General features: G+C 48.1%; 1 protein-coding gene across 2 annotated transcripts in view; it reads left to right on the forward strand.

Moving 5' to 3' along the window:
* The window catches only part of Tango9 (transport and golgi organization 9), a 60081-nt gene that overhangs the window by 18395 nt on the left and 26730 nt on the right, over window positions 1-14956 (forward strand). The gene's annotated exons all lie outside the window — the stretch shown is intronic.

The raw sequence follows: 14956 nt of genomic DNA on the forward strand, positions 1-14956 counted from the left end.
AAACTCGAAGGGGATCGCAAATTAGTTCTATATATAAAAAATTCTATATATAAAAAAAATAGAGGCCCTGACAACTTGCCTGTAGCGAATCATCACCTACAATAGGTGTATCGAAGAATCACAACTAATTCTGCACGCACGCCGCAACAGAATTGCACAAACGCCGCAACAGATTTATTTGCGTGAAAAAAAATCTCTAACCTTGGCCTGCTTCTTCGTTTTTGAAATGTTGAAGACGCTAGTCTTGATCTTATCACTACGCATCGTCTAGCTCCGCCGTCTCAAAGCCTGCCTTGCGGAAGCAGTGGACCACTGCGTCCGTCTTCATGTCTCGCCAGGCATTGAAAATCTCCGCAGAAAAAAACCTTTGCGGAGATTTCCGGCCATTTCTTCAACATCCACCGCTGGATGTCCTGGCTGCTTACTGTTACGCTTACGCTTACGCCAGAAATAGTTTTGCCAGCAATGTTGTAACGCTGCTTATATCGGTGAAGCCACCTGCTGTGCTCGGCGAAGTTGTTTCACTGAGTACAGCGACAAACCATTTGGTCTTGGCGATCAGCATCGGGCCATCCACGGGAATGTTTCATCCACTGCTGGATGTCCTGGCTGCGGACAGTTTGGCTTTCACCATAAATGATTTTGCCAGCAATGTTGTAGCGCTGCTTATATCTGTGAAGCCACCCGCTGTTGTCAGCGAAGTTGTTTCACTGAGTACAGCGACAAACCATTTGGTCTTGGCGATCAGCATCGGCCCGTCCACGGGAATGTTCTTCGCGCACGTTTCTAAAAACCAGAGTGCCTTTTCTACATTCTCATGGGCAGAAGCGCGCACATGACAAGCTCTCGACGTTTGCTGCTCTGCCGCCTTTGTCTTGATATCTGCCTTGTTCTTTAACAAGGTACAGTGAAACCTCGTTATACTGTAGTTGGCAGGAGCTCGGAAAAAGTACGTACTGAACGGTAATACTGCTTAACCGAAATAGCGTCAGGTCGCTCACTTACCTGTCAAAAAAAGAAATCTTCAGGGAGTGTGATGAAAGAACAAAAAACGTGCAGTTATTAACTTCGTGTGACATAGTCTGTAATCTTCATTTGACGATGCGGCGGCTTAGCAGCAACGACAGCAGCCTCAAACTCACTTATGCTGTGAGCCAGCTTTTCCGCCAGCCCCCTCTTCTCGGCAAATACCCGCATGACGCTGACGCAATGCGGAGCTTTGGCCACTGTCGGACCTGGATCACCCGTGTTGTCGCTTTCCATGTCGTCCTGATCACTATCATTTGGCGACACTTCGACAACCGAGGCAACAATGGCTTCGTCGGACATGTCCGTAGATGTCTGCACATCGCTGTCTGCGTCTCTGAAGTCAGGGAAGGAAATGCCTTCCGTAACGCCCTGCCGCTCCAGCACTTCAGCTAGCAGAGTTTTGCAAGCTTCGTCTACGATGTCCGAAGTCTGGTCGATGGTGTCACTGGCGTCATCTGCGTCGCCCGCACACACACTAAAGCCAGCATGCTTGAAGCAATTTTGAACTGTCATTGCTTCAACCTGCCGCCACGAGTATTCGAGCAGGTGAATCGCGCCAATCAGGTCGATGGAAAATAATTTGCCACATGCAATGGCGAGAAGAAATCTGCGCAGCAGATTTTTCTTGTAGAGCTGTTTTACAGCTCTAATGATGCCTTGGTCCAATCGCTGTTGTGTTTGGTGGCAAAAACGCCAACTTCACAGCAGTCAGGTTGTCCAGGGCGACGTGCGCCGAAGCGTTGTCTAAAATAATAAATCTTCTGTTCTTAGCCGCAAAACGACGATTGATGAGGCGCACGGCCCCGCCGCGGTGGTCTAGTGGCTAAGGTACTCGGCTGCGGCGGCTGCATTTATGATGGAGGCGGAAATGTTGTAGACCCGTGTGCTCAAATTTGGGTCATGTTAAAGAACCCCAGGTGGTCGAAATTTCCGGAGCCCTCCACTACGGCGTCTCTCATAATCAAATGGTGGTTTTGGGACGTTAAACCCCACATATCAATCAAATGATAAGGCGCACGTACTCCTCAAAGAGTTTTGTTGTCATCCATGCTTTGGTGTTGCTGTGATAGATGACCCCTGATGGCAACCGGGCGCCTTTGAAACATTTAGGCTTTGCCAACTTTCCAATCACGAGGAGCGGAGTTTTGTCGGTTCCAGTCATGTTTACGCAAAACGCCACTGATATTCTGTCTTTTGCATGCTTGCCGCCGGTGCACGTGAACGCGAGTGTTTTGTCTGGTAGCAGCTTAAAGAATAGCGGCGATTCATCCATATTAAAGATGTCATCAGGTGCGTAGTCTCTCAAGATGTTCTTCAGCTGACCATTTTGCCACTGCTCCGCGCCATCCACGTCAGCAGCAGCACCTTCTCCCGAAACAGTCCTCGTGGTAATGCCGTGCCTCGCCTTAAATCTGGCCAGCCAGCCATTGCTGCACACGAAGTAGTCATGGTTGAGCTGCGAGGCATAAACCAGGGCCCTCTCCACGAGCAGCGGTCCGCTGATAGGCAGATTTTTTGACTGTGCAGCTTTTAGTCGCTTCACCAGCACCTCCTCTACATCTGAAAACGCTGAACTGCGTAGCCGGCACCTTTTCGCAGTTGCAGCAGCACTGCCGAGCAACTTCTCTCTGGAATTCCAAATTCCACACACCGTGGTTAACGGCAGGTCCTTCTCGCGTGCCAGCGCCGATTTTTTCGTGCCACTTTCAATAGCACGAATTATGTCCGATTTCTCCTCTATTTTCAGCACTTGATGCTTTTGTCCCAGCTTCGGCATGACGCAAGTATGAAGCAGCACAAGCACACATACACAACACGTGAAAAACGACGCGGGCTGTACGGCACGGATCAACCAGAAAACACCTATGCACAGCGCCAAAAAAACAAAGAAAGCAAAGCAAGCGCACACCGTGTTTGCGTGTTTGTGCAAAGCGCCATCGCGTGGACAACACCAGAAGCCTAGCCAGCCGAGTGCTTCTTGTTGCAGAAAAATCCAAGAGATGGCGCTCATCAACACAGCCGCCATCATCATGAACACAAACAAGCGAGGCGTGTTTTGATCTCTGGGGCTTGTTCTGTCGGGACGCCCTGTGGGGGACGACATGCCGCGGTGAGTGCGCAACGAAAATTGGAAAAACTACTTATTAACCGATACATACGCGATAAGCTGGTACGGCTTATGCGGATACAAAATGCATTATGTTCAATGGCTGCCGAGTCGGGGATTTGACTTCACTACTTTTAAAACGAAACTACTGTTTACGCGGGTACGGTTTAACGAGGTTTCACTGTAGTCGGAATGCCCCGTGGTATCCTGACATCGTCCGCGGCGGTCGAACATTTCTAACCCGCCTCAACTTCATCGCTAAGTCAGGGGTCATGCGCTTCTTGAGACTGGTCATACCTACACGAGAAGTCGACCATTCAAGGAGTTCGCAGCGGTTTTGCACACCATGCATGCAAAAGAGAAATGCTTGACATGCGGTGGTATGTAGACGTAGCGACAGCTCGAGAGCAACAAAGCGCTGCTGAGGCGGTGGCTACCTGCGAGGGCAGCAGCAAAAGGCGCGAGCCGTGGTTGGCTGATCAAACCTTGCAAAACAGCAACAAAAAACAAAAAGAAAAGGCTGATGTACACCTTCCAGCTCGAGCGATGTTCTATATATCCGAAGGCAGGTAAAAACACTGATATAAACGTGCGAATTTCTATACCTTTACAAAGAAATTTCAAGGGGATAAGTTGCGAGTTTCGTATACCAGAAAATTCGATATACAGTCGAGCCCGCTAATAAAGAACCTGAGCATGACGCGGCATCCGTTCGCTGCATCCCGAAGTTCGTAGTAAATGAAACACAGCTTTTTAAAAAGTTGCGAGTGAAAATGCAAACTTTTTTTTCCCCCAAAGGTCTGTGATACACATGTTTCGAAGAGCAGAAGCGATAAGCGCGGTCTTGAGTTCATTTAAAACGGCAGGGTGCTCGTTTGCTGAGGCCTGTGGCATAAGCTGCATGAGGCACTGGCTCCAAAGTTTCATCGTTCTCGCAATTGGATTCTTCCAAATCGCTCTCGCTACATACTTCATTCACAATGCCCCAATCTGTGCACGGTTTCGCAGTGTCGGCATCATCGTCGGCCGTAATTAAACCACTGCAACAGATGTCCCACCCGCTCTCCCGGGTCGAAGTCGATGACGTGCTGCCACAAATCGCCGCCGCAGTTCAGAAGCTTCAGGCTTGGCATCGAGCCTGTCGTCAATGAAGTCGGCCTCGCGAAAACAGTTTCGCGCGCATGTAGCCGTCGCCGCTGCCCACAAAATATTCACCACCTCCACGCTCAGCTGAATACCGGGACACCCGAAGCGGCAAGTTGGCTGCCAGGTGGTCAATAGCCATGAGCAAGCGCTTCGCAACGCGGCACCTAACGCGCGGATTACGCTCAAGCCAAGCGGTCAGGACGGAGGGGTGCGTAACAAAAAGCAGTCGGGGCATCGAGGAAGGAAACAGCTTTCCTTCCTCCACGGGTTGGGCAGAGTGGCAACTAGAGGGTCGCAAAGGCAGGGTCGGCGTTTAACAATAATAATGTATGGGCACTTCGCCGATGCCTGATCGGTGGTCGAAATCGGCTCTTAGGGACGTCGGCAGACCGCTGACTCCGTTCGCTGTAACCGATCAGCGGCGCTTGGAGATGTTCGCTGTAAGTGCGATTTTGTGCCATTGAACCAATGTATTTTTTGGTGGTCACGCGGATTGGTCCTTTTAAGTGAAAGTTCGTTTTAAGTGGGGCCATTAAATGTGGGATCGACTGTATGTAAGCTCGATATAACCGTGTTTGACTGTATACGAACGGTTCCCCCAGCAATCGGGAATGATACGAACCGCAACTGACCGCTACATCCGAGCAGCGCAAGACGGCCTGTCTGTTGGAAAAAGTCCCACAAACACTTGGCCTCAAAGGGAGTTAATGTAGCAAAACTCACTGGAATTTTTCTCACTTCGCCCCCGGAAAAGAGGCTTGAAAACCATGCTGCGAGGCCGATGTGAAATTGTCACATTGGTCCCGTTAATTAGGGAGGCGATCGCCGGGCTAATTCCAAGGGCCGAAGTATTGGCCCTCCGAACCGCACCACGAAAGCGTGGACAATTTAGAAGTGGTCCTTTTTGGCGCGCCAGCGGAAGCCGGCTGTGGCCCGAAGAACAAGTCAGAGCTGAAAGTTGATAAACAAAACAAATATTATATTCTCAGAATAGGCAGATCGAAACCAATACACAAGAATGCACACTCCACAATAGTTACATACAATACGTCACCAATCAAACAACGTACTACACAGTACAATCAGCCACACTCGAAACAACGGACACAGACAACAATACGCACTACAATGCAGTCGCATGCATTGAACAACCAAGACACTTAAAGACTAAAAAGATAGAAAACCTATTCAGTCCAAAGTTCTTGGAACCAAAGTCTGGATGATACTCTTCCGAGAATCACTCACTCAAAGTCCAGCGTTGTTGTCGTTCCGCAGCCCTCGAAGTTTCTCTCCCAGGAAACCTCGCGTCTTCAATTGGCCACTCTCCAAGCTCCAAACTTCTTCGCCCGAACACGTCGGCTTCCCACACGCAGCTGTCACCACGTGTCTTCGCTCGATAGCGGTAAACACACTCTCTTGCCGGTAGCTCGAGCCTTCACCCCTCAGGTGGAAATCCTCTTCATCTCCTGCTTCGTCCCTACGGACAAAACATTCGCCGACTACACGGCGGAATCCCTACGCACTCTGGTGCCAACTTCCGTCTTCTCCTCTTCTCTCATCTCCGCTGCTCGATTAAATACCTTCCGCACGACATTCCAGAAAGTTCTTCTCATTTCGTCGGCGCAATGCGCAGCGGAGGCTGGGGAGAGGCGCGAGACTGTACGGGGGCCGTCCCCGACAGATGACTCAACTCGGCATACACGCCCCTTTCCTTCTGGAAATTTCTAGCGCTTGCCCGGCCGCCGCTGTGGGGTGAGGAGGTTCATCGGCGAAGCCACGCTTCCGAGAGGAGAGGCGTCGCGCGCCCGAGGAGCCTTGGATGCTTGTTTTCTCTTTTCTTTTTTTTTTTTCGTTGACCTCGCCGCGTCTCTCTGGGCGCGTTATCGCAAGAATTTGGCGGCGCGCCCGTTTTTAGCGCTCGTTCTGTGACACTGCCCCCCACTTTAAGAATATTATCCCATAATATTCAAAACCACACAAATGAGCGCGAACAGTCACCACACACTCTGTAAGACTGTAACACAAACCGTCGCTCATGACACTTCACATTCGCAATAGATCGCTCAATACAATCTTACATTGTAGTTCAATTCCACAACACATGAAATATAGCCACAGGTGCACGACTACAACACTTCATCACTCATTCCAAACAATACAAACGGACAAAGTTCTCTCATTACAACAATTATACAACACTATACATCACATCACAGCACAGACACTTCGACACTTGTGACACAGGATAACACAACATTAACACAACATATGGCACTCAGCACTGCCAAACACAATTCGATTCCACCTCAGCACCTATCCTGTGCATTTCGAGCGGCGCTTGCGCCCTTTCTTGCGGTGCTCGCTCGATCTCTTCTTGTGTTTCCACGTTCTTTTTCGGCAGGCCCTTTCCAACGACGATATCTGAGGCGGCGTCTCAGCCATCGTTGTCACTTCCGACACCGTTAACTGGTCATAACATTCGACGGGTCCTGTCTGTTTATTTACCAGCTTATTTATGTCTCGACATTTGGCCCGGCTGGCCGACTCCGTCACCTTTACACTGTCGGTCGGTTGAGGTCGTGCCGACGTAAGTCCGGTTGCTCGGCCCGTGAACTTATTCAACACGATCATCTTCTCCTTCACTGTCTCTTGCGCCGCGGCTTCACCTTGGGCTCTAGTGAGATCCGTCACGGGCTGCTCCTCCACTGTATCTTGCGGTCGCTGGGTTGGCGAGGGTTCTATCTTAGGGTCTTCTCCCAAGCATTCCGGATCATTCGGTCCTCGCGCCCCGTCGATGTTTCCGATGACAAGGTCGTAAAGGGGGGACGTCATGCATAAAGCAGTAACCTTCCCGCTGAAGTACGGGGTTTCCACCTCAATCTCTGCTTCGGGAAGCATCCGAACTGTACGGTCAATTAAGCAAACCGGTTTCGTTTTGCCGGTCAACTCCCTTTCCCGTACCAAATTTCTCCGCACGATAACCGTGGAGCTACCGGTATCTCATAGAACCGTAATCTTCTTCCCCGCAACCTTTCCAGGCAGCGTTGGCATTCCCTTCGTAACACCGGTTGGCCGTTTTGACATTACAGCTCCCACAATAGGAATTTTCTCCCCATTTTTCAACTCTACGAATCCATCTGTGACGGCATTATTACCGGATTTCGGTGCCGCTTGCACGCAGGATACCTGGTGAGTTTGACTCGCTCCGTTTCGACATGCGTCTGCTTTGTGCCCAGTCTGACCACACTTAAGACATTTTACTGCCGTAGGGCTCGTAAAGATCGTTCGACAGTGTTCCGCGCGATGACCCACTCGGTTGCACAGAAAACATCGCGGAATGCTCTCTGGTGCACGCTTCTTTTCTTCGGGAGCCAATTTCTTCGAATCATCGGGACAATCCTTCTTGATCTTGGCCAAATTAGTTCCACCTTGCGCTTCCAGGAATTGATCAGCCAATTCAAGCATGTCTTCAAGTGAGTCAGCCTTCCTCTCTTTCAAGTACAGCGACAGGCTTGGGTGGCAACTAGTAAGAAATTGTTCTCTAATTAGGAGCTCTCTAAGTTCATCGTACTCCTGCGCTGTCCCTGAAAGTTCAATCCATCTGTCGAAATAATGGCAAAGTCGGGCGGCATACTGCGTAGCCGTCTCACCATCAGCTGGCTTTCCTGTCCGAAATCTGTCCCGGAATCCTTCCACGGTAAATCTAAATCGCTTCAGCAAAGCAGCTTTCACCTTTGCATAGTTGGCTGCATCGGTCGGCGTCAGCCTACCGTACACACTGAGCGCTTCACCACTCAAGCAAGTACTCAAAGCAGTTGCCCATTGATGTTCCGGCCAATTCTGGCTCCTCGCAATCGTCTCGAATCGGTGAAGGTACGCGTCAAGGTCGTCCTTCCTTTCATCAAACGCCACGAGCAGCTTGCTTGGGTTCAAGCGGAAGCCATGATCTTCCTGTTCGCTGCTTTCAACTCTAGCTTGGACGAGAGTTTCGCTTCGCTGTTGCAAACGGAGCCGCTCGAGTTCTATCTCGTGCTGTCGCTGCCGTTCTCTTTCCTCTCTTTCTTCTTTAGCCCTCTCTGCTGCCAGTCTTTCTCTCTCCAACTCAGCTTCTTTTTCCGCTTTGGCTCTTTCGACCGCCAACCTCTCTCGTTCCAACTCAGCCGCTTTTTCTTCCTTGGCTCTCTCAGCTGCCAACCTCTCTCGTTCCACCGCCTCTTTCTCCTTCTGGCTTACCCCTTTCCGTAGTTCGGCGCCGGAAAGACCCATCTTCTCACCAAGCGCAACTAACTTTTCGAGATCCATTGTGTCTCTCAACTCGCAAATAAAACCTTGCCGCGTGCAAAAAGTATCTGCCTAAATCAGTCTATCGGAACACTCCCCTGCACTCGTTAATGAGAACACTGAACAACACACAAAATCGTTCTGATAGCACTATCAACAACTGGAGGCTCTTTCTCACTACTTTGGACACACTGTGCACCAAAAGGTCCTGTCGCGGACGCCAGATTAATTGTCACACAGGTCCCGTTAATTAGGGAGGCGATCGCCGGGCTAATTCCAAGGGCCGACGTATTGGCCCTCCGAACCGCACCACGAAAGCGTGGACAATTTAGAAAGGGTCCTTTTTGGCGCGCCAGCGGACGCCGGCTGTGGCCCAAAGAACAAGTCAGAGCCGAAAGTTGATAAACAAAACAAATATTATATTCTCAGAAATGGCAGATCGAAACCAATACACAAGAATGCACACTCCACAATAGTTACATACAATACGTCACCAATCAAACAACGGACTACACAGTACAATCAGCCACACTCAAAACAACGGACACAGACAACAATACGCACTACAATGCAGTCGCATGCATTGAACAACCAAGACACTTAAAGACTAAAGAGATAGAAAACCTATTCAGTCCAAAGTTCTTGGAACCAAAGTCTGGATGATACTCTTCCGAGAATCACTCACTCAAAGTCCAGCGTTGTTGTCGTTCCGCAGCCCTCGAAGTTTCTCTCCCAGGAAACCTCGCGTCTTCAATTGGCCACTCTCCAAGCTCCAAACTTCTTCGCCCGAACACGTCGGCTTCCCACACGCAGCTGTCGCCACGTGTCTTCGCTCGATAGCGGTAAACACACTCTCTTGCCGGTAGCTCGAGCCTTCACCCCTCAGGTAGAAATCCTCTTCATCTCCTGCTTCGTCCCTACGGACAAAACATTCGCCGACTACACGGCGGAATCCCTAAGCACTCTGGCGCCAACTTCCGTCTTCTCCTCTTCTCTCATCTCCGCTGCTCGATTAAATACCTTCCGCACGACATTCCAGAAAGTTCTCCTCATTTCGTCGGCGCGATGCGCAGTGGAGGCTGGGGAGAGGCGCGAGACTGTACGGGGGCCGTCCCCGACAGATGACTCAACTCGGCATACACGCCCCTTTCCTTCTGGAAATTTCTAGCGCTTGCCCGGCCGCCGCTGTGGGGTGAGGAGGTTCATCGGCGAAGCCACGCTTCCGAGAGGAGAGGCGTCGCGCGCCCGGGGAGCCTTGGATGCTTGTTTTCTCTTTTCTTTTTTTTTTTTGTTGACCTCGCCGCGTCTCTCTGGGCGCGTTATCGCAAGAATTTGGCGGCGCGCCCGTTTTTAGCGCTCGTTCTGTGACAGAAAACATCGGTCCGAAACCAATTTTGCCCCCACGCGATAGCGGATCGCCTTTCTGCTTTGGCTTTGCCTACACCGGCTGCGCTAGCTCTCAAACCACGTAATGTAAACAACCAGCTGTACATTCAAAATGGCGGCAAAGCTGTCGGCAGTGGCTCATGTCGGCGCAATCCCAAACTACCCAGGTAGCACGACAAAGCTCATAACCTTGTAAAAGACGTATTCTTGGAAAGTCTCGTTTGAATTATGATCACCGGAAGGAACAACGGAAGGAGAAGGTGCAGCAGCAGTCAGTATGCCTTAACCTGTCCTAATTTCACACTGCTACTGCTGCTGGTGCATCCGCTTGTCATTTCTTCTGATCTATCTCCCAAAACAGTGTTTGTAAAGGTGTAAATTTTTTCTTTTCAGTTTTTGCATGCATGACTTGAACTCGGTACAGATTTTGACGCTCGGGAATAAATTCTCAAGCAACGAGGGTGGCAGTGGTCGCATGTATGCAAGGGGCAAAACGAATGCGAACATTTTTGATAGGCTGGACCTAGTATTGCGGCCGCTCTGCAGTTTTCACTTGAACTTTCCGGTGTGAATTCTCTACGACGGATTTTGTTCGTGTCCATTTTGCGGCGTGCTTTTCCGGCCGCTTAAGCAGTGAAGCAAGGGAATTTTCAATAAGTTCTACTGCTTTCACTCTCTTTGATGCCAAGTGTGAACGCGCCTTATAGCACCAGCAGCATGAGTGAGGAACCTGCAGCACTTTATTGAGAGGTGGTCAAAGCAGGAAAGTTCAAAAAAATGTCATGGACTTCTTTTCAGTTAGAAGTAGTTGACCCCAATAAAGTTTTTGCTCATGTTTATGGTCAGTTTTAACTTGTTTTTGGTTCGTACGCATCCAGGATGATACGAATATTTTGCGAGCTGCCTTCGAATTCTTATCATTGAGATTCTACTGTAGTAGATTCAAGGTACCGTGCCTACTTTGACACAAGACAATTGATAGCAGCACAGACTAAGCACACGAACAAAAGGGGGCACATTCAAGACACCGCAGAACTAATGTGCGTTCTTTCGTTCGTATCCTTAGCTTGCGCTACCATAACCATCAGTTATCATGCCACCACACCAACAAGCCCAAATCGCTGCCCTCTTCCACAAAAGGCATTGTGTAAAGGAAGGTTGATTCAGTCTTTGCCTTTTCGTTGTTTCTTTTGTATGTAAATGAGAGATAAATATTGAGCACCTTACCAGCACTAGAAGGTAGATAATTTTACCCATCAGCACGACAGTCGAAAATGAGTAGATCACAAAATTAGAACAGACTTGCCAAGCAAGGGTCCTCTTTATTGCAGCTGGTGACCAAATGATTCATCTGTGCTAGTAGAGGCAGGCCAATAACTAGCGTTTTAATCATATACCGTGTAGTCCAAATTTTCCAATAGTGTCATTTTGCCCATTCGAATACAGCTTCCACCAGCTGCATAAAATTTTTTCATTCCTCTTATGCAAATGGCATCGAAGCAGCCCAGATATGTTCTTTGATCTGGCACCATAAAGTGTCACTAATCCCATTAATAGGGAGGCAATCACTGGGTGGATTCCAAGGGCTGATGTATCGGCCCCCGAAACGCAATACAAAAGCACGGACAATTTAGATTTGGTCTCTTTGGTGCTGGTGCAAAGACAGTCAGAGCCGAGATTTGACAACAAAACCAAAATATTTATTTTGATAGGCAGTACAAATGCCCAAAGGTGCACACTCGATAGTTATCAAATGCAGTTCAACTTAAAAGGTACTTCGATATGTTGAAAGCAACGGGCACAAACACCTACTCTCACTACACTGCAATCTCATGCATTAACTATCCGAGAAAACTTGTAGGCTGGAATGTTGGTCAAACGTATTCAGTCCAAAAGACGTCGCTCATGTGATGCTTTTTTTTTTTGTGTGTGGTGTCTGCTTCTGTTGCATCTGATCGGCACATGGTATTCGCGCAGCCATTAGAAATCAGAGGCACGCGCTTTCTTGGGTGCTCGTTTGTGACACACACCGAGGCTTTTTGAAATGGCAGCTTTTTCGCTGCTCCATTTCAGCTGTGTGCGTTTTGTTATACTCGGTAGGTGTGTGCAAATATACCGAACTTGTGAATATTTTTGGTATACTGTTTCTTATTTTATTCAACTCGCCCTGAAACATTTGAACTTCTCGAACACAAATATCGTCGTTTTCTTGCCAATCGCCCCTTCAAATATTTAATGTGCTTCACCTCATGACACACTTGTATTGCAGTGAAGTCATTTTTTAGATTGCTATGGTCAGGAATGTATTTATGCTGGTTTCAACATGGAGATGATAAACGGGGCAGAGGTGATAGCTCAGTTAATACAGTTATGAACCAAAATTTTGGAAGAAAGTCTTAAAAATTAGATGCCAAAGATATTCAACATTCAAAGTTTTAGATATTCATCAATATTTGTCTGTGGGGCAGATTAGGAACTCTGGACTAAAAGGGACCACTGCGTCATCTGCCACACTAGTTGGCCTTCCACTGAAGTTGAAAGAGGAGCAGAAGCTCAGGAAATGTCATCTCGGCCTTAGACATGCGAAGTGTTGTCGGCATTACTTTGGTTGTAATGAATCGTGTAAATAAGTACGATTTGGCCTCTTCATTGCCCCATTCCTGATTAAATAATTCCTCTTCAGTGCTCCATAAACCTAGCCAGATACATCGCTTTCATGTTGCTCTCTCCTAAAAAGGAATCCTCTCCAACCTTTTTTTTTTGTGTAATTTCACTTTAAAGTATTTGAGAAATGTTTGTAAAAATATTCTATTCCTTTTGCATTCAAAGTTTAGTATTCGATATTATTACGCACCTAAATTTTTGCCATTCACACAGCTCTATTATTTAGCCTGACCAAACTCTCTGCATTGCCACAAGTGAATGTCTTTGTTGAAAGTTTGACATGTCCTCGATAGTCTGAAGCTAGTGGAGGAACTGACATTTCCACATAGACAAGCATATTTTTTTAGTCTCTTTACATATCTGACTGCAATCAATATATCTTAATGCAGCAATGATGAACTTTTTATTCAAGGGTGCGGTTGCGATCGCTGGCGTGCGTGCTATCTCTGTAAACATCAGTGCGTTTTCAACATGAAGAGACTCTGTGAAAAAAGCACTTCTCTATGGAGTGGCCGTATTCGCTTACACCAGCGTTTTGTAGGAGTTCCGTGATATCGGATCCAAAAGAGTTGGCTGCCAGCCTTACTTTGTATAACATTCATTGCATTGCATTCAATGCGCCATCGCGTTGTTGCCCAAGCTAATCAGCTAATTGCGAAGGCTATGGTCCCGCGAACTCGGGCGGCGCAAGACAGAAACGCATGACGAGTCGATCTCCAAAGATCTGCCGATGTCAGTGTGGCCTCTGAAATCCTCAGCGCGACATTCCCTCAGTATTGACAAAAAAAAAGGCAATGCTGAATGTTCTTGGGGCCACACCATGTGCGTAAACCATGCACGCACGGCATTGAAAACGAAGAGCGAACCACACGTGTACCTCGGAAAACTATTTGCTAAAGCGCCCTCCATATGCAGCACGGCCTCACATATGCGGTGCTAACTAAACGCGTGGCACTGCCAGAGGTAGTTTCCTGTTTGTTTGTATTTTGTTTGGAGGGTGGGCACCTTTGCGCATGCACCCGCTGCAGCAAGAACGGTGCAAACGCTGGCTTTTGAGGCGCACCTCCCGCATATCTGCGTGCAAAAAGGAGCACTCGCTCGTGCCTGGGAGTCGCCAGAGCCACGACCGCGCCGCTGCCGTTTTGCACTTTGTTGGCGCGGGGCCACCGCGAGAGATTCATACTTGTGTCAAAATGACAGAATCTAAGGCGAATTTTTTTTATTGTTTGTGGTGAAAATTCTTCATATCAAGGAAGGATCCTGCTGTCATACTTTGTTACACAGAGGTCGCAAATACGTGTGCTTCTGAGGAGTAATAACGGGAAATAAAAAGCATCATTACATGAAGGAATTCGTTATATAGAGGTTCTTTATAAGCAGGCTTAACTGTATGCAGGATACCACGTGCGACAGCAATAATGTCTATGTGGGTAAAAGTGTGAATCTTCAATGCTTAAAGGAGCATGTAAATGATACGAGAAAAGTCTTGTCCAGTGTCCTCGCCGACCATGTAGAAATAATTTATCTCCCCACTCTAGTTTTATTACTACGAACACTTCCTTTTATTTCTGATAAACACATTTCACGTCACTCTCATGATTTTAAAGAGGCCCTGCAACACTTTTTGAGCATGGTCGGAAAACACTGCCGATCGGTAGTAAAGGCTCTCGACAACACGTGTGCCAAATATTATAGCACAGCACGCGGCCTGGAATTCACAATAAATTATCAGTCAGCTAAAACTTGCTTTCTCTTCTCTTGACAAATGGTTGAATATGCCCAAAAATCACACGTGAATTACCCATCTATCAACCATTGACTGATTTGAAAATGGCATGCTCGCTTGTTACAGAGATCGCCGCGAAAAGCCATGACTTGTCCACGCGTGCGCACGCGATCACACCGAAAAAGTGGCGCATTCAAAGAAAATAAAAGAAATTGCTCAAGGCCATGAGGTGCGTGTGACATTTTTCTGTGGCCCTGCCATCCCTCCCTGCTTAGCTTCCAGCGCTTTCGTCGAGACGAGAGAAGATAAAATGCAATTGCAGCATGCGACAAACCTTTGTAACTCCACTTGCACTGGACAGATTCTTAAAATTTTTGTGGCGTTGAATTCGTGAGGCAATAAGCTTTTCCAGTGAATTCATGCTGTGGTTAATTGAAAAAGCATTTCAGGGCCCCTTTAAAAGTTATGTTTCAGCCTGCCTAAAGTCACAGAATCTTAGGCTCCTTTAAAGCCGCGTAACAGTGTAATAGTTCATATCCTGTATATGTCACCTTAAATAAGGGACCATTGTATTTCTATCATTATTGTTCGTGGCGCCCCTCGGCCAAGCATAGCCC

This window comes from Rhipicephalus microplus, chromosome 3 (genome assembly GCF_043290135.1).
Source record: "Rhipicephalus microplus isolate Deutch F79 chromosome 3, USDA_Rmic, whole genome shotgun sequence".
NCBI classification, from domain to species: Eukaryota; Metazoa; Arthropoda; class Arachnida; order Ixodida; family Ixodidae; genus Rhipicephalus; species Rhipicephalus microplus.